The sequence below is a fragment of the Armigeres subalbatus genome, chromosome 3 (genome assembly GCF_024139115.2).
Source record: "Armigeres subalbatus isolate Guangzhou_Male chromosome 3, GZ_Asu_2, whole genome shotgun sequence".
NCBI classification, from domain to species: Eukaryota; Metazoa; Arthropoda; class Insecta; order Diptera; family Culicidae; genus Armigeres; species Armigeres subalbatus.
The window spans coordinates 346685804-346706586 of NC_085141.1; the positions used below are offsets into that span (position 1 = coordinate 346685804).

The window sequence follows — 20783 nt, forward strand, 5'->3', positions numbered from 1 at the left end:
ATGACCGTTTTTGACAGCAGTCTTTCATTAGAAACAGGACAATCCCATCGCAACATTCTTCAAAAAATCTATCACTCTAGTGGAAAGGAGTCGCCATGGATGGACTGAGAAGAAAGCTTGAGCTGCTAGATGAGCAAAATAAGGCATGGCGGGCTCAACAGCACGAGAAAAGAATCCAGCTGGATTATGAGCGTAAATTAAAGAAATTGGACGAGGACTACGAGAGAGCTGGAGAGAAAATTGATTTGGAATTCGATGCACATAAGCAAGTAATATTGTTGAAATATTGCAGGCAAAACATCTATGAAAAATTGGTGAATGAAGAACAACGAATTTGATACAGCAGCAAAACAAAATCACACAATGCATGTGATGGAGAATTTTGTTTGGGTACCGCAGTTTCCCACCGACCATTTGATTCAAACTCCAGAACAATTTGGAGATCTTAAAACATCTAATATGTCTTGTTTTGAGATGCAAGTGAAAGACAAATACTCGGTGAACATAATTGAGTTGATACCACGGCTTAGGCCATCATGAAAGCCTTGGTTGATTCAGCAGATCATTTGATACAAACTCCAGGATAATTTGCAGAAGATTGTCAAATTTATTTTCCAATCCTCATCCTGTATTAGATGTTGATGTTATTGGTTTTAATTTAACGTGGTTTTAATTAAGAAATAAACACCAACGCATGTACAGTAGTTATGGCCTTTTAATCCAAAGCTGTACATATAACAATTAATTGGCGAAGCCGAGTGTCCGAACCGGTGTAGGTCTGAAGCAACCATGGCCTGTTAGGGTCAGGTGGAAAGTGATTTCCCCATAGCGCCTCTTGACCCACGTACCAATCTCCGGTATCAACATATGTGTCCATCCACCCTTAGTGGACCTGTCCCACGCACGCTGCCATTTGACCATTGAGGCCAACCTGACAGTCCTACGGATGCCTCTCGTGCCGCGCATTTCGAGGCACTCTATGTCTTCACCGATAACGATGTCAATAGGCATCATACCGGTGATGACGCAAAGTGCATCGTGCGACACGGTACGGTACCCGCGCGCAAATCTTAGGCACATGAACATATACGTGCTTTCTAACTTCGTTCTGTAGCAGTTAATACTCAGGGCCGTGCCCCAAGCTGGCCCCCATACCTCAGTATGGACAGAGCGACACTAGCCAGAAGCTTGCGCTTGCTGGCATAAACCGCAGACCTATTGGACATCATTCGGGACAATGCCACTATAGCTATGGAGGCACGCTTGCAGGCGTAATTGACTTGGCTACCAAAGGTGTGCTTATCGTCGATCATTACCCCCAAAGGTTTGATGGAGCGTTCAGAGGTGACCGTGCAGTTGCCTGCCCTTATCACCGCTTGTTGCTCCGACTTTCGGTTGTTAACAACAACCACCTCAGTCTTATGGTAAGCCAGTTCCAACTTCCTGGAACTCATTTACTCCTCCACAATTGCGATCAAGTGGACTGCAGTCGACTCCACCTCTTCGATCGATTCGCCGTAGATCTGCAGCGTAATCTCGTCAGCAAAGCTGACGATTGCCACGCCCACCGTGAACTTCAACCTCAAGACACCGTCGTTCATGACGTTCCATAACACCGGACCCAGTATTGAACCTTGCGGAACCCCTGAGGTTATGTCAACGCACTTCCGCCGCGCCTCCGTGTCGTATACCAGTACTCGATTTTGGAAGTAGCTTCCGAGAATCTTGTACAGGTGCTCGGGAATTCCAAGACGCAGGAGCGCTATTCCTTTGACTGTATTTTCGAAATTACTGGAAATTTCGCAGCTCACGCAGTGTAAATAAAACACGACGAAGCCGTCTCACACAAAATTTCGTTATAATCAACCTAGGAGGCGAAATTTTAGGGATCTATGAAAGTGATGCAATTTGATTCCGTACATCCTTTATGATCCCCGCAGAAGACGTTCGACCATCAGCTGCTCACGTTCGAGGAGGCAATCTCGCTGGCCTGGGAGCAACATGTTCCAGTGGCTAGTCAGGCTGGCGACACTCTAGCAATGAACCGAAAACAGTCAGTGACTGGTCACTCATCCAGCTCGGCAGCATGACTTGTATGCGCGAAAAACTGCAAAAAGTTTACCGCCAGTTTCGAAACCATATTTAAAAAGCAAACTCCTGTGTCACTGTAAGCACGATAACTGATCAAATGGTTAATCCGTTTGTGAAAAGCCAAACGACGAAAACATTAACGCGCTGCCGCTGGTTTACCACCGATGGAAATCGCGTGCATAAAGTCGTTCAGGCCAAATGATGGACCTGAGAAACATGTAGGTGTATATGTATTTTCCAGAGTTGCTTCCATGAAGATGAAAAAATTAAAATCAAGCTCGGGTATTTTTCAATATTGCTTCCGTTGGTCAATAATGGTGTTTTTCCCATCGCTTAATAATCCCTGCTGGAAAAGCTGTCGAAATTGGTATACGCTTCTTCAGCTCTTTGAATCTTGGACAAAACATCGTCGCTTGAATTTCCGATCCAAAATTCATCCTACTGTCGCCGGACTACGGGGAGCTACTTATGTACACACAGACGTCAAACTGAAGTGAACGAACTGCTTTGAATATTATACGGCATTTATTAAAGATTATCCTTGTAAGTTCGTGTTTGATAAATTCAAGCTCTTTTTGCCTTAGTCGAATCATTTAAGTAAGGGGCCGTACACTAATTACGTAAGCATTTTTTCCGGGTTTTTCAACCCCTCCTCCCCCCATGTAAGATTTCTTCCATACAAATTAATTTTTATTTATATGGAGCATAAGAAATTGACCGACCCCCCCCTCCCCCCATAAGTTCTTACGTAATTAGTGTACGACCCCTAAGAAACAACAAACATACAGCATTGAAAGTATTGAAACAAATGGAAATCGTTCCCAGAACGAATCTTTTAATTTGCATTTAATAAGGCATTATGCCATAGAACTCCATCGCTGGCATTATTTCCCACAACTGCATCCCCTCATCCGGATCTCACTGTTCGTACCATTCTGAAACTACACTCAGCCAAGAAAACTAGTGATAATCATACGAATATCTTATGTTTATTTGCTATAAGAATATCCTATAAACTTTATACGATTTTCTTATAAACAGCGTGTTATATGACCGAGAATGATTTTCATAAGCTTGTCTTATAAAAATATTAAGTTAATTCAGCCTTCATAAAGAATTTCATAAGGGAATCTTATGAACATCAATAATTCTTATAATACTTATAATATGTTGTGCTGTTTCACAAGATCAAAAAAGAAGGAAATAAAAAATACTACAAATAATGTACAATATAATCTTGTATTTTTCTCGTGTAAACGTAACATTTTTTAAACTAAGATTTTTAACTAGCTTATATCTCAAACATTTATTCATATCAATAACTTTGGGATTATTCGATTTGGGAGACTCGAAATTCGCATGTTCAATCGGTCGGTCCTCTCCTGCTGGTGGGAAATGTTTGCTGGTATATAGTTACGATCCAGCTTCCATTGGCGCCACAAAGTATCCTGCTTGGTATCCTGCACAATTTGACGGTAGATTTTCTTCGGTTGACGAGCGACGTCACTGCGAATCAACGATTTCAACCCCTCAATTTGTCGCCGCACCAGGTCATTGTACGAATTGCAGATGAAGTTGAAAAAATCTGTGCTGGTGGTGTCCTCCTGCATTGGTCAAGGTTCTGTAAAATATAAATTATATGTTTTTGTATATAACAGCAGAGAGAAACAATTAACAATAGAAACATTTACTCACGTTTGTGATCGACTTGTAGAAATAAATCTGCGATGAGAACTGCGTCCAACATATTCCACCATGTTGACTTCCCATTTCATAAGATTTGTCTTATGAGTTTTTCACATCAAGAGTAGTGATGAAAATCATAAGACAATTCTTATGTTTTAATTTTTCTATGAATAACTATTATGAACTTCATAAGATATTGCGATTCTCTTCTAAAATTAGCAGACTGGCTCACCGGTTACGCGCCGGGTCCCATGCGCCGAGTTGTGCGCCATACAAAAAGTAAATAAACCAATGTCAAACAGATGCGAGCTTTCGGTGAGCTTTTTCACATTCGCTTCTAAGGTATGCAGCATATTGTCGTCCCTTTACGAAAAGATATTATTTAGTGGAATTGTTCGAGTTTTGATAGTTTTTGCCTTTCTTTTGCATGCGTTGCGTTTGGCATATTGTTCAAGTGGACCTTAGTAGTGCAATCGTGTTTAATTTGTGATGTAATATTCTACACTTGAATGGTGCAGGTATCACAATATGATAAAGTACCTTAGCGGCGCACAACTAAGCGAAGCAGAGGTGAATGAGCAAAATGCTATAATATCTCGAGAATCACAATACAAAAATGAATTTCTTACAGGCCAGTAAATATCATAAGAGCCTCAATGAAAATGAAATAAGATGAGGCTTATGATGTTCCTTAGATAGTTTAGTTGAGTGTAGGTATAGGACTCTGCTTTTCACAACACTGCAACGAGACACCGCACCGTAATGGTTGGATACGGCTGGCTATGCATACTAATGCCGGTGCCGGTGGCATGCCACTGCTTTCAGCCTTAATAACATTGCACGGTAAACAACTTCATTTGTCATTTAGGTGAATGAAATGATGGTTTCGTAGAAATTATGACGATGTTTACGAAGTTAGTCTGAGTATCGGGGAGGCAGGGGATGCTGCCGCGTTTTGATGAGTGCATGCGGAGAGTTAATTTTGCTGGTACTTCTATGGAACGGTGCGTGGTGGAATGTGTACGTGAACGATGTTTACTCTTCGATTCGCCGAATTGAGAAATATAATTTTAATCGATTCGAGAAGCATCTAGAAAATGTCTAATACCTTCCATGATAACAACAGATCGGAATGTTATTCAAACATTTCGCGAAGATTTTTTTTTATTGTAGATTGTACAACATTTCCAATATTCAATTAAGTAGGGTGGAGGGAAGAATCTAAGATTTTGAGACACCATATGTCAATAGATCATGTCCCGACATATCCTCTCTATGAGGTTGTCTGAGGTCATTCATTTTCATTTAGTTAGCTCACATCTAAACAGATAACACTGAATCATCAATTTGACGTCAAAATACATGGTTCGAGGCCGCATCTCTCTATCCTCGAATGCGCCCCACGCTCGCCAAGTCGTTCTGTACCTGGTCAGCCCACCTCGCTCGCTGTGCTCGAAGCCGTCTGGTACCTGCCGGATTGGCAGCGAACACCATCTTTGCGGGGTTGCTGTCCGGTATTCTCGCTACACGCCCTGCCCATCGTACCCTTCCGGCTAAAGCTACCTTCAGGATGCTGGGTTCGCCGTAGAGCTGGGCGAGCTCGTGATTCATCCTTCCCCACCACACACTATCTTCGTGTCGCGGCCAAAGATGGTCCTAAGCTCCGTCTCTTGATTACTCCGAGTGCTTGGAAGTCCTCCTCGAACAATGTCCAAGTTTCATGTCCGTGGAGGACTACCGGTCTTATCAGCGTCTTGTACATGACACATTTGGTGCGATGGTGTATTTTTTTTCGACCGCAGTTTCTTCTGGAGCCCGTAGAAGGCTCGACTTCCACAGATGATGCGCTTTTGTATTTCTCGATCAACATTATTATAAGCCGTTAGCAAGGATCCGAGATAGACGAACTCCTAGACCACCTCGAAGGTATCCCCGTCTATCGTTACACTGCTTCCCAGGCGGGCCCTGTCGCACTCGGTTCCGCCCACAGGCATGTACTTTGTCTTCGATGCATTCACCACCAGTCCAACTTTTGTTGCTTCACGTTTCAGGCGGGTGTACAGTTCTGCCACCTTTGCAAATGTTCGGCCGACGATGTCCATGTTGTCCGCGAAACAAATAAATTGACTGAATCTGTTGAAAATAGTACCCTGGATTTTATACCCGGCTCTCCGAATGACACCTTCTAGCGCAATGTTGAACAACAGGCACGAACATGGGCGTAGCCAGGATTTCGAGAAGGGGGGGTGGGGGGGCCAACTTGTTTGGTCTTCTAAACAGAGTCTCTTAATTCTCGTGTATACATGGATGAGACAGTGTGCCATGAGCTAAAAAAGCTCACGTAGCACCGATTCTGTGCGACGAGAGAAGCTAGCCCGCGCATAAAATAACTGAGTGAGCGTGTCTCAATGTACGTCTCATGAGACTCATCTCATGCGCAAGGAATGCATAGTTGGCGTTACTTAGGCGACGATATTTTTGAATGAAAATTTCCCGCCCCTGCTGTTTTACGCACCTCCACTGTTGTTTGCAAAGGTTTGCCATGGCAAACAGCGCATGAGCTGATCGCATTGAGATGTCTCAATGCGACTCACCAATGTTAATGTGAGGTACACAAGCTTCGTGAGACTCGCGTGCGCTAAATTTTATGTGCGCGTAGCAGTCGTTGCTCAATCTCATCCTTTTTTGTACGCGTGCATGATGTCTGCTTCTAAATCGTAGTTTTATAGTAGTTTTATAAAAACACATGAATATTAACACATGAAACCAAATCCAAACCAAATCGAAACAATAATGATTAAAACAATAATGGATTTAAAAATGCGTGATTTATTGCTCATCAGATGTTTTTAAATAAAGTGAGAAAAATATTAACGAACTTAGTATTCAGAAAGAATATAAAATCGGCAAAAACAATTATTATAAAAATCCTGCATTCTTCCATAAGTTTAAGAAAACTAGAACCATACATCTGAATTTCTAAACAAATCCTCTCTGAAATAATATTTATTATAAAATAGGCAGAAAAATCAATATGCAAATCGACAATTGCTCCTGGCATTCTATCCGAAATTCTATCAGGGATTCTTTAGGAATGCCTCCAGCAACTTCTTCGGCAGTGTCTTCAGGAATTCCACCACAATTTTTGCCGGGAATTGATCCGAAAATTCCACCATTATTTACTCCAAGAAAATCTTTATATTTATAAGTTCTGCAAGAATTCCCTGCAATAATTCAAACAATTCGGCACCAACATTTCAAAAGGACGAAACTGCTTTTGTAAACAAGACCTTCTCACGTCTCTGGTAGGCTTATTTGTGCTCACCCACGCAATCCAGCACCATTAAATGAAAGAAGAGGATTCAATGCTTCCATCAGTGGTGTTGGATTGCGTGGGTGGGCTCAAATTAACCCACCAGCGACGTGAGAAGCTTTTGTTTACAAAAGCAGTTACGCCCTTTTGAAATGTTGGTGTCGAATTTGGTGCTGTTTCCCATAATTTTTAAGAATAAGAATATTCCGTGGAAATTCCGCAGAATTGCCAGTAAACATTCCTGAGAATTTCACGAAAAATCTTCGAATTTCTTGTGAAAATTTCAAAGAATTTCTCCAGGAATTCCACCGGAAATTTATACAGAAATTATACCGAAAATGAAATCAACAATGGAATTTTCGGAGGAATTCCTAGATTAATTCGCAATGAAATCCTGAAAGAATTCCGGTGGACACTTCAAGATTTCCACTGGGAGATCCTCCAGGAGTTTCTCCGAAAATTCCTCCTGGAATTCTTCCAGGAGTTTCACCGGCATTTCCACCAAGAATTTCTCTAGGATTTTCTTCGAGAATTATTCCGGTAGTTCTATCGGCAGTTTCTTCAGAAAATTCTTCCGGGAGTTTCTTCAGAAATTCTTCCAGAAAATTCCTTCGAGAGTTCCTTCGGAAATTCCACCAGCAATTCATCCGGGAGTTTCTCCGGAAATTCCTCCGGGAGTTCCACCAGAAGCTATTCCAGGAAATCATTCAGGCTTTTTTATGAATTCATTTGGGCTTTCTTCAGAAATTTAGCTGGAAATTCTTCCGATAGTTTCTCTGGGAACTCCTCCGAGAGGTCCTCTAGGAATTCTTCTAGGAGTTCTTCTGAAATTCCTCTGGGAGTTCTTACGGGAGCTCCTCCGGCAGTTCCTTTGGGAATTCCTCCGGGAGATCCACCACTGAAAAGGAACTCCCGGAGGAACTCTCGGGGGATTTTCTATAGGAATTTCCGGAGAAATTATCAGGGGAATTCTCGGAGGAACTGCCGGTGGAACTTCTGGAGGAATTTATTGAAGAAATTTAGGAAGAATTTCCGGAGGAAATTCTGGAGGAACTCTCGTAAGAATTCTAGGATGAACTCCCAAAGGAACTTTTGTAAAAATTCCAGGAGGAACTCCTAGAAGAATTCTTAAAAGAACCTCCCAGAGGAATTCCCGTAAGAACTCCAGAGAAATTCTCCGAGGAACTTCTGGAGGAATTTGTAGTTCCAATTCCAGATTGGAATGCTAGATGATTTCGCTATTGAATGTTTGGCGGTATTCCTGGAAAATTTCCTGGAAGTAATTCCGTCATAATTTTTAGAAGAAACTTCTGGTAGAATTTTGGGAAGAAATTCCGTATGTATTCTTGACGGAAATCTCGAATGCATGCCTGAAGGAAATGCCGGATTCTTCCTGAAGAGAGAATAGCCGAAGAGATATCTAGAAGCAGTCTTCCCAAACGAACATCAAACACGCTGAGTACAGCTGTCCGTATACTCCATCTGTACCCTTGCCAGGAACTAATAACCGGGACCCGACACTCGGAATTTTTCGGTGTTGCGCTTAATTCTAAATCGGTGTGTAGGAGTCCTAGGTATACAACTGAAAAGACACTAAAGACGCTGTCAGTTATCAGTTTTCCCCATATGTTTCTCTCGCCGTGCATTATTTACTGACAGCATTGATGTTTTTGTTTTTCGCTTGTCAAATCTATGTGTCAAGCCGCTGGTTTTTTCTCTGTGAAATCAAATAAAATTTGTTGGTAAGTATTTTTGCAATTTTCAATAGAATTTGGTTTAATTTCCTTTTCATCAGCTTATCAGCGATTATCCGATTTCACGATCACGCTCGAAAGACGGATCTGGACTTCAACGTGGCAGCAGCGTCCTTGCAAGAACCGCGCTAACAGCGTTTTATATATTTTGGAATACGATCCCGTTACTGCATGGCTGAACATTTTCCGGATGTTTCTGTATCGGTTGCTGACTTTCCCGTCGCACCGGCGGCTTCTTCAAGCCCGCATTGCATGGACGCTTTTAACTCTGCTTATAAACTGGATTTGCTCATTGACGATATGAATCAGCTAGATCTGATACCGAAGCGAAGGGTTTGATGATGACAACGAGGCCACAATCGGGATTTACATTACAGCTGCACTGTGCACTACCGGGAAAACTTGCTCCAGAAATGGATCCAGTAAAAGATATTTAAGTTACTAGATAAAGATTGTCGCTGTCGTCGCTGTCCGGAACATCTTTTGCTGGCGAGGATAGGGGATCTAAATGTCAAAGAAGGAAAATCCATACGATTTGACAGGTATGTACCACACATGTTTCGGACAGCAGAACAAAGGGAACAGTAGCGACAATCTTTATCTAGTAACTTAAATATCTTTTGATCCAGTGTATCGTCAGTTATGTTGAACAAATGAGCAGAAAGTAATAAGGAGTTCTCTCAACAGTCACAATTTTAAACCATGGCTGCCACAGTGAATATTTTCTCCACGGATTGCATCAACGGCGACCAATCAGAGCGGAAAGCCCACGACTTCCACCTCGTACTTATACACCGAATGCCAGATAAGTAACATTCTGAAATAGCCTGCTTACTGTTAATCATTGGCTCATCGATAGTTTTCCACTTGGTTGACCATCGCTGATGCACTTCTGGTCATACTCAACAAAGACACCGAGGCCGAGCGACTATATCTGCAAATTAGAAAACTGCCACCAGTTGACCCAAGTCGTAAACACTGCCGAAGGCACTGCTTGCCACTTCCCGGGGGTGCACCCGGCCTCTTCCCTACCCGATAATATGGCATAGTTTGTGATAGCACTATTCCCGATCATGTGCAGAGGAAAGGCAGGGTTGTTACGACTACGCGGATTTCGCGGATTTGGCGCGGATTTACATAACGATTTTAGGACTTTGCGCGTATTTAGTTTAAGGTGAATATTGAGCAAATAAAATGCTGAATCTAATGACGTTTATTTGAAAATTAGTTTTATGTGCATCTAGATTGGCTTTATTTTCGTTAGCAAATGTTCTTGAGAACAAAAGTAAAGTTTGAAGTTAATTACTCACAGTATTTTTCGCATATTAACAAGCCATGTTTGAATTCCATGATTACACTCTGGAGCATTAATCAAACAAATGTTATGAGGGGGACGCAATTTGTATTCATATTTAAGAGATCGCTGTCCAGAACCACCAATAATTGGAGCCGTTTGAATCGCCACATCCGCACGATCTATCACAACCATAGGATCCACATCCAACCAGATTCCTTGCACACATTGTTTGCACCAAAATCTTTGCCACCGACCAAACTATGCGACTTGAAGCTCGGCAAATCATGGACATACAGGTGACAAAAGGCGAAGCTGACAGAGAGCAGACAATTTCCAGTGCCCGTATGAGTCCCATACTTTACGACTACAGCCCCCATCGAGCCCTGGGCCCATGTCAAATCAAATCACGAAGGAGTCCGGAAATACGTCTGCAACGTGGAGAGCTGCGGCCGACCGTTTTTCATCCATCAGAAATTGGACCAGCGGATGCACGAGTCGGTTACTATAGGACTTCCGCGGATGATGCTGCCAGCAGAAACGCTCAACCAGTTGATGAACGTCCGAATGGAACGAGTTCGATAAGAGTCCAGGACAGCGGCCACTGCTCGAGCTGGGCGTTCGGTTTCGATGGACTCGGCTTCCGAGTCAAAAGTGGAATTTAATGCCGTGGTAGCAACGGCTCTGCAGGGTGAATTAGCCAGGATAAGGCTGCAGGAACAGTTTGTTCATAGTTTTTTTTGTCTTTATTTGAGAGACTTTTAGCCCTAGGCTGGTTCGTCTCTAGGACCGATCAGAGTTAAATCTGTCTGTTAAACCATTTGTCTTAAGAAAAAATGGTAATTATTTCTTTTAACCCATTATGAATTTAAGTTCTTTTCTATTGAATGAATTTAAGTAAGAAAGTGTTTATTTCATTATGTATGTGTAGACTAGACTAGAAAATGTTTATTTCATTATTGGGGGAATGCTTATCTAATTTTCCTAATTTTAATAATCTTAACATAATAGAGGTAATTGAGATGGCGGGGAAAGAAAAGAAAACCGTTTTAAAAACAACTATCCAGGGAATGGTGATAGTTCATTCAATTATTTAGTTTACATCTAAACAGATAACACTGAATCAACAATTTGACGCCACAATACACGGTTCGAGGCCGCATCTCTCCATCCTCGGATACGCCCCACGCTCGCCAAGTCGTTTTGCACCTGGTCTGCCCATCTCGCTCGCTGCGCTCTACGCCGTCTCGTACCTACCGGATCGGAAGCGAACACCATCTTTGCAAGGTTGCTGTCCGGCATTCTTGCAACATGTCCTGCCCATCGTACCCTTCCGGCTTTAGCTACCTTCTGGATACTGTGTTCGCCGTAGAGTTGGGCGAGCTCGTGGTTCATTCTTCGCCGCCACACACCGTCTTCTTGCACATCGCCAAAGATGGTCCTAAGCACCCGTCTCTCGAATACTCCGAGTACTTGCAAGTCCTCCTCGAGCATTGTCCATGTTTCATGTCCGTAGAGGACAACCGGTCTTATAAGCGTCTTGTACATGACACATTTGGTGCGGTGGCGAATCTTTTTCGACCGCAGTTTCTTCTGGAGCCCGTAGTAGGCCCGACTTCCACAGATGATGAGCCTTCGTATTTCACGACTAACGTTGCTGTCGGCCGTTAGCAAGGATCCGAGGTAGACGAATTCCTCGACCACCTCGAAGGTATCCCCGTCTATCGTAACACTGCTTCCCAGGCGGGCCCTGTCGCGCTCGGTTCCAGTTTGTCGCCTTTCTTGTAGATGGGGCACATTTCGGCTCGCGGCACGAAGCCTTTGCGGGATGCGTTGAGCTTCTGATAGAACTTGCGTGTATCTTGAGAACGGCACAGCTGTTCCATCTCCTCGCACTCCGCTTCTTCCAGGCGGCGTTTCTTCTCCCGAAAAAGGCGGGTCTGCTGTCTCCGCTTCCGTCTATAACGTTCCACGTTCTGCCGGGTACCTTGCTGCAGCGCGACCGCCCGCGCTGCGTCCTTCTCCTCCAGAATCTGTCTGCACTCTTCGTCGAACCAATCATTCCGTCGACTTCGACCCATATACCCGACGTTGTTCTCCGCTGCGTCGTTAATGGCTGCTTTGACTGTATTCCTGCAGTCCTCTAGAGGGGCCCCATCGAGCTCACCCTCTTCCGGCAACGCTGCCTCGAGATGCTGAGCGTATGCAGTGGCGACATCAGGTTGCTTCAGTCGCTCTAGGTCGTACCGCGGCGGTCGTCGGTACCGAACATTGTTGATGACGGATAGTTTTGGGCGCAGTTTAACCATCACCAGATAGTGGTCAGAGTCGATGTTAGTGCCACGATATGTCCTGACGCCGATAATGTCGGAGAAGTGCCGTCCATCAATCAGAACGTGGTCAATTTGTGATTCTGTCTCCAGTGGTGATCTCCAGGTGTACCGATACGGGAGGCTGTGTTGGAAGTAGGTGCTGCGAATGGCCATATTCTTGGAGGCGGCGAAATCAATTAGTCGTAGGCTGTTTTCGTTCGTCAGCCGGTGAGCGCTGAACTTTCCAATAGTCGGTCTAAACTCCTCCTCTTGGCCAACCTGAGCGTTCAAATCTCCTATGATGATTTTGACGTCGTGGCTTGGGCAGCTGTCGTACTCACGTTCCAGCTGCGCGTAGAATGCGTCCTTATCATCATCAGTGCTTCCGGATAGACCCCATCTCGCGGTCCTTAGGGAACCTTAGGGAAGATCGGGTAACCAACCCCGGTGGGAACTATGGTCGTATGCTGACGGGGAAGAGGGGTTTGCTCCTCTCCGGAGGTGCAAATCTTATTGAGCGTCCTGTTCTCCATGTCAGGATCGGCTCACAACAGCGTCTGTTCTCCATGTTAGGGGCGGCTGATTATCGTCCGAGTGCCAGCGAGGGAGTCTAAGTGAAACTGTGGACAATGGTCCACCGGAAATAAGGAGGAATCGTCCTCCGGAAATTTGGGGGTTTGGTGTCAGGCCTTGCAAGCCAGCCAAAAAAACTCACGCAACGAACAATCAACAAGAGAGTACGGACCGGAACCATCGGCGAAGACCACTGCGACGAAAAGGGACTAGCGATTGGAAACTCGGTTCGTGGAACTGCAAATCTCTCAACTTCATCGGGAGCACACGCATACTCGCCGATGTGCTCAAGGACCGTGGATTCGGCATCGTAGCGCCGCAGGAGGTTTGTTGGAAGGAATTGTGATAGTGCACCAGCATAAAAACCGGCAATAAAACACTGTCAAACCGATGACTTATAATTATCAATCGATCCGTTGAAATCGTAAAAAAATCGCAATGAGGGGAGGGGGGATCTATTAATTAAGGCCCCTGCATTGATAGTTGTGATGAATGACCCACACAGCAAAAAAAGTTGTTGAATATTACATCAAATCTGCTGCAACCCACAGAATCCGTCGCTTGTTGAATTTTACATCGCACGATGTACTCGCACGATGTAATTTTGTTTCCGACGCACTAATTTAACCGATGTAATCGAAGCGATGTAATATGAAGTGATGTAATATTATATGATGTATACTTTGTACCTGGGATATGAACGAGTTTAGTTGTTTTTCTTGCATCAAATATTATTTTTCATTTATTTATATTTATTTATTCTTTATTTTAATGTCAATTGTAAGTTGAAACAATCAATGGAACTAAAAGAAATCATTTGAAATTTTCTTCCAGCAGGCGACTAATTTGCCTTATTGACGTCTCCTTTGGGCCGGAGTGCAATGCTCTTCCGTTGATGCCACCAGCCATCCGATGGTGGCTGCTGCCACCGTTGAACCGCGAAGTCATCGGCGCTGCGAAGAGATGATCCCACCGAAACGAAACCATCGTGCCATCGGATGACGACTGTTTCCTTGGCACTGCGGAACTGAGGAATAGCTGAATATTCATATCTTACAGAAAGGAGATGCAAAAACCTTAAAAAAAAAGAAAAAAAAAGAGTGATATTGTCTATTGAACCTATTAGATAAAAGAAATAAGGTTTGGAAATAGGGTTTGGTGTCATACAAATTTAATTGTAAATCCCAGTTCGATGTAGGTACATACTGTTCTATTTACCAACTATAAAGTATCGTATGAAACGTTCTCCATCATGGCCAAGATTTTGGCAACGGATTGAGCAACAACTAATATAAACGGAGCATAAGACGGCGAAATATTCTTAAACAAAAGCAGCTTACAAAAGCTAGCGGGATTGTTGAATTGTTCGATTGGATATTAGTTTGGAATCCCATGGATGGCTCCGATAAAAGTCACACGAGGATACTTTTTTGAATTCACTTTTTGAATCTTAGAAGGAAACTGTTTCAAAAATCAAAAGGAACTCGTTCGTATCAACAGAAACATAATATTCAACATTCTGTTCAGAATCCCCGACGGTGTCCTTTCTTATCTCAGGACTATTCGGTGTTCGTAGGAAGAATCCTTTCTAGAGATTACTCTCCGTTCGGAATAGCAGCTTAGAATCGCTAAGAATCCCAGAACGGTTCAGTTTAGAATAGCACAAGGATTCCGTTTTAAATGCCAGAAGGATTCGGTTCTAAATTCCAAAAAATCGGAATCTCATTAGGATACTATTTGACATCTCAGAAACATTTTGTCAGATCTGAGTACCGATTTCATAGGCGGCGGCGTGATAGAGCATCTTCAACCTACGGTGGCGGCGTCACGCCATGATAATCGGCGGCGGTGTGGGTCCTTCAGGGATTCCTACAGGAGCTCCTCCAGGAATGCCACCGGAGGCTCCTTAAGGAATTACTCCGCAAAATCCTCCGGGAGTTACGCCAGGAATTTCTCCGGAAGTTCAACCAGGAGGTCCTCCAAAAGCTCTTCAAAAGATTCCTCCAGGAATTCCTTCGGAAGTATCTCCAGGAATTCCTCCGAAAGTTCCTCCAGGATGATAAGAAAATTATTTTGAGCTTTTAGTGGAATTTCTTCTGTTTTCATAAGACGAGTTTGAACTATCTCATTTTATTCCACCACTTTATTGTATTTTTGACAGATACGTATTTCGACCTCAATGGTGGAGCCATCTTCACTGTCTCACGCTTGACTCGACGACGAGACACTGAAGACGGCCTTACTGTTGAGGTCAAAATACATATATATCAAAGGTACAAGTGATGGAATTAAAAGAAATAGTACAAACCCGTCTTATTACAAGTTCCTCCAAAAGTTGTTACAAATTTTTCTCCAGAAGTTCTTCCAAATATTTTTCTCCAGAAATTACCTCGGAAGTTCCTCCGGGAATTCCTCCGGAAGTTCCTCCGGGAATTCCTCCGGAAGTTCCTCCGGGAATTCCTCCGGAAGTTCCTCCGGGAATTCCTCCGGAAGTTCTTCTGGGAGTTCCTCCGGAAGTTCCTCCGGGAATTCCTCCGGAAGTTCCTTCGGGAATTCCTCCGGAAGTTCCTCCGGGAATTCCTCCGGAAGTTCCTCCGTGAATTTCTCTGGAAGTTCCTCCGGAAGTTCCTCCGAGAATTCCCCCGGAAGTTCCTCCCGGAATTCATTCGGAAATTCCTGCAGGAATTCCTTCGAAAATTCCTCCAGGAATTCCTTCGGAAGTTCCTCCAGGAATTCCTTCGGAAGTTCCTCCAAGAATTCCTTCGGAAGTTCCTCCAGGAATTCCTTCGGAAGTGTCTCCAGGAATTCCTCCGGAATGTACTCCAGGAATACCTCCGTTCATAATCTCAGAGGAATTCCATTCGTAGTCTCAAAAGGATTTCATTTAAATAAAAGATTCCTTTGGAATTCCAAAAAGGACTCTATTCGAAATATCGAAAAGATTCTATTCAAAATCTCGAATGGATGCCTTTCGGACCTCATAAGGATTCCATTCGGAAACCCTAAAGGATTCCATTCTAAATCTCAAAAGGATCCCATTCGAAATCTCAGAAAGATTCCATTCGAAATCTCATAAGGGTTTCGATTGGAATTTAAAAGGATTTCATTCAGATCTCAAAAGAATTCCATTCGAAATCTCATAAGGGTTTCGATTGGGATCGAAAAGGATTTCATTCAGATCGCAAAAGAATTTTTCATTCGGAATCTCAAAATAATTCCATTCGGACTCGCACAAGAATTCCATTTGGAATCTCAGATTTTATTTGAATAAAGGTTTCCTTTGGAATCCCAAAAAGGACTCCATTCGAAATCCCAAAAGGATTCCATATGGAAATAAATTCCGGTCGGTATCTCAAGACGATTTCAATCCAAACCTCAGAAGGATTTCATTCGGAATCTAAAAGCATTTCAATCGAATCTCAAAAGAAATCCATTCGGAAGCTTACAAGAATTCCATTTTGAATTCAAAAAGGATTCCATTTGGAATTTCAAAAGGATTCCATTCGGAATATCGAAAGGCTTCTTTTCAAAATCTCGAATAGATTACTTTCGAACCTCAAAAGGACACCGATTTTGAGCGACCCAAAAGATTCAAATCGGAATTCCAAAAGGATTCCATTCGGAAAATCGAAAGGATTCTATTCAAAATCTTGAATGGATTCCTTCGAAGCCCAAAAGGATTCCATTCCGAATTTCAAAAGAATTGCATTCGGAATCCCAAATGGATTCCATTCCGAATCCCAAAATGATTCCATTCGAAACCTCAAAGGATTTCGATTGGAATCTAAAAGGATTTCATTCGGATCTCAAACAAAAAAATTTCTTTCGAAATCTCAAAAGAATTCCATTCCGACTCCCAGAAGAATTCCATTTAGAATCTCGGAGGAATTCCATTCGGAATCTTAAAAGCATTTTATTTAGATAAAGGTTTCGTTTGGAATCCTAAAAAGGACTTCATTCGAAATGCCAAAAGGATTCCATACGGAAACTCAAAAGAATTCCATTTGGTATCTCAAGATGATTTCAATCCAAACTTCAGAAGAATTTCATTCGGAATCTAAAAGGATTTCAATCGAATCTTAAAAGAAATCCCTCAGAACCTAACAAGAATTCCATTTCGAAAGGATTCCATTTGGAATTTTAAAAGGATTCCATTCAGAATATCGAAAGGCTTCAAATCAAAATCTCAAATGGATTCCTTCCGGACCTCAAAAGGATACCGATTCTGAGGATTGCATTCAGAATCTCAAAAGGATTCGAAACGGAATCCTAAAAGAGTTCCATTCGGAATATCGAAAGGATTCTATTCAAAATCTTGAATGGATTCCTTTCGAAGCTCGAAAGGATTGCATTCTAAATCCTAAAAGGAGTTCATTTCAGAAGAAAAACGATTTCAATCGAAATTCCAAAAATATTTAATTTGGAATTTCAAAAAGATTTCATTCGGAATACCAAAAGGATTCTATTCAAAATCTCGAATGGATTCCTTTCGGATCTCAAAAGAATTCCAATTCTGAATTGGAATTTCAAAAGGATTCTATTCAAAATTTTGAAAGCATTCTTTTCGGATCTCCAAATGATTCCATTCTGAACCTCAAAATGATTGCATTCGGAATACAAAAAGGAGTTCTTATGAGTCAACATCAATCGATTTTTTTTGAATATAATAGCTAGCTGATTTAATCTTTACCTATTTATATTTATAGAAAATCTTATATGTTTTTAGTATTGTATATTCTCTGCAGGGCTTTTTCAATACCTCATGTACCTTCTGTTACCTCATACATACTAAAAAAACAACAAATACTATAAATGGGAAACAAAATTGTACTTTTGATGGTGTCTAAATTCAATTCCCGAGAGAATGTAATACACCCATTACTCGCTGTTTTCAGTTCTTTTCACCTCCTTATACCTTATGTATTTCTCGAATACTAGTAATATTCAAAACAGTTTAACAGTTTAACTCCAAGTATTTCCATACTTCTATTAAACAATAGTTCAAGAATTTCTTACCTGCTGGTTGTTATTGCATACGCATAATATTATACGTCGATACGTCGGGAACCGGACAGTGGCCTGTGCCTTCATGGAAGGCCACAAATAAGATGGCTGCATGCGGATCTGGGGGCCTTAAAGCCCTAAACCGACGGGTATGGAGCTCTACAATAGCCAGGCATAGCTGCATCGGTGTGTTGGCAAGACCAACCAGGTTTGCATGTATCCATATCACAGGAAAAGGATTCCAGTTCGATTCCGGTCACCAGTCATGATAATTGTCCTTGATGCTGTATGACATTTTGGGTTTCTTCAATCACGCTTCGCAGGCTAGAATAGGATAACACAAATCAATGAACGGTCAAACTAACATCATAATCTGGTAATCATAATATTTCAAAGACCAGACAAGAAAAACACAACTACAGATAGCTACAGATATTCCCGACATGAATCCCATGCCAAGCAGAGGCTTTATATGCAATGTTAGCGATATTAACCTTCTGGGACTCGCATGGTCCTGGATCACTCACGCAGTCCTGCTGATCCTGTGTATGACAGGTGTGTTTTTCGAAGGTGTTGTACTTCTACAACGGTGCGAGCCCCAGAAGGTTAAATCTTTTATTAAAAAGCAACTGTTATATTCAAGAAATGAAAATTCAACACAATGGATAAATTGCCATTCTAGAAGGCCGATGTCCAAGCGCAATCTGTAGGTATTTCCTGTTGGCTCTATATGTATGTGCTATAAGATATAAAAATATATCTGACCAGACTTACCATTGGCTGCAGGTACCAGAAGAATCCACAGAATAATCTTTGTTCCACCCCAAAGATCTCAAACACATAGGTATCGAGAGAACATTCTGATTCTGTCTTTCTTTTAGAACATTCTCGTCCTGTCAGACCATTACTCTGAATGCACTAATTGGATTCCACTTCATCTCTTCCATCTAAAAATTCCGCCGTCTCCCGGGTATCACCAAATCGTTTTCTGGAGTTTCCAATGAATGCTCCAGGGCAGACTTCAAATCTAGGATGTTTTTTTAAATAATTATAGGATTGTTGTCGGCAAACGGGATTTTATTTCCAGATGAAATTGAAATTTGGACAAACTGCTCTTACACAGCCCCTGATCCATTTTTTTTTCAAGATTCCTTGCTAATGAACAACGTTCGGTTTAGCACGAGATATTTTTCCTGTTCCGTGATTGCGTTCCCCTTCAATCTGGATAATGTAATAGGCAGAAGCTTTTTAGCCACAAAATGTGCTAACTCGTACGATCCTCTCTCAAAGGCCAGTGCAACCTTGATACCGTTTTCAAACATTTTAAAAGCCACGTCCGCAACACTACCCATTATAGTCCTACAAATGGTGGTTAAAAAGTTGTCGCCCACTTCCAGTGCCAGTTCGAATATCCTCCTTGTTGCCACCTCCTGGCTTCAGCTTCAAAATCAAAGCATTCCAAATATCGTCCAAGTGTTTGTTCATATCCGACAAGTCAAACGCTCGACAACATTTTTTCTGGAAATACGAACCATTTTATAGTAGGTATATCAAACTGATTATGCATAAATGCAACCGCTCACTATAGCAGGTAGGGGAAGTGCACCGGTTTTGCCCAACTTAGTGCCTAATTTGGCCAACCCTGAAAAATACATATTTTTGCAAAATAATCGATAAGTTGAAAGCAGCGTAGAAGCGTGAGGGATATATCTCTTGTTGGAACTAATAAAACCCTTGCATTGCTTTATATTTGGAGTTATTCGCAAAATTGGGCAAATTAGGAACATGGCCAAAACGGGTACAGTTCCCCTATGTGATTCTAACATTTGCTTTAATTTGCTCAAGAAAACTTTTCTCTGCATCTGTAAGGGTGCAGTACTTACCAGCAAACAATGTGTGCAACGAAGATCGCGCGGATGTGGCGATTCAAACGGCTCCAATTATTGGTGGAAATGTGTGCAACGATAGATCGCGCGGATGTGGCGATTCAAACGGCTCTAATTATTGGTGGTTCTGGACAGCGATCTCACTTTATAATTTGAACAGAACTTATGACCAGAGAAGAAAAACAAAAACAAAACATCGATGCTGTCAGTTATGCGTGCACGGTAAAATAATCATGCGGAAACTGATGACTGACAGCGTCTGGTTTAGTGTCTTTTCAGTTGTATACCTAGGACTCCTACACACCGATTGAAACTTGAACGCAACACGGGAAAATAATAACCGGGACCGAGTGTCTGGTCCCGGTTATTAGTTCCTGCCCTTGCTTCGTGTTTATACGTATACGCACGAAATGTATACTTGTACCCGAACTTGTGTTCGAGTTTCATTTTGTACTGATATACTGTACATCTGTACAGTACACATGTACACTCTGGCTGTAAAATTTGCCGTTGAATAGCGTTCCAGAAGCTTCTCAAACAAAGCAAATGTAGACAGTGAACAAATTCATAGATGTGCGGATATAAGCAAATTTATTATATATCAATATTTTCATGAGGTTTTGTACTTTAGAAGGCTCAGTAAAATGGCCACCAAAAGTGTTCACGCAAAAAATAAGTTTATATCTTTCAAGTGTTATGCCCCTATTTTGTTGCAAAGTCAAAGTCAATCGCTTGTTGCGTGTTTAGTTAATTCTGAGGACAATTCTGAGAGGACAATGTTGTTGTCATTCGGAATGGTTCAGTTCTACATTCATAGGTTATAGTCTGTACAGATTACGAGTATAGTCATTTGATATCATTTTAAAATAA

At 42.1% G+C, this 20783-nt stretch overlaps 1 long non-coding RNA gene across 1 annotated transcript; it reads right to left on the reverse strand.

The window, feature by feature from the left end:
* Positions 1 to 13754: 13754 nt before the first annotated feature.
* Positions 13755 to 20177, reverse strand: LOC134222717 (uncharacterized). Its single transcript, XR_009982436.1, has 4 exons — positions 19911 to 20177; positions 18802 to 19545; positions 18040 to 18351; positions 13755 to 14099 (listed from the first exon to the last, which is right to left on the reverse strand). It is a non-coding gene; the product is annotated as an uncharacterized LOC134222717 (long non-coding RNA).
* Between the last annotated feature and the right edge of the window lie 606 nt (positions 20178 to 20783).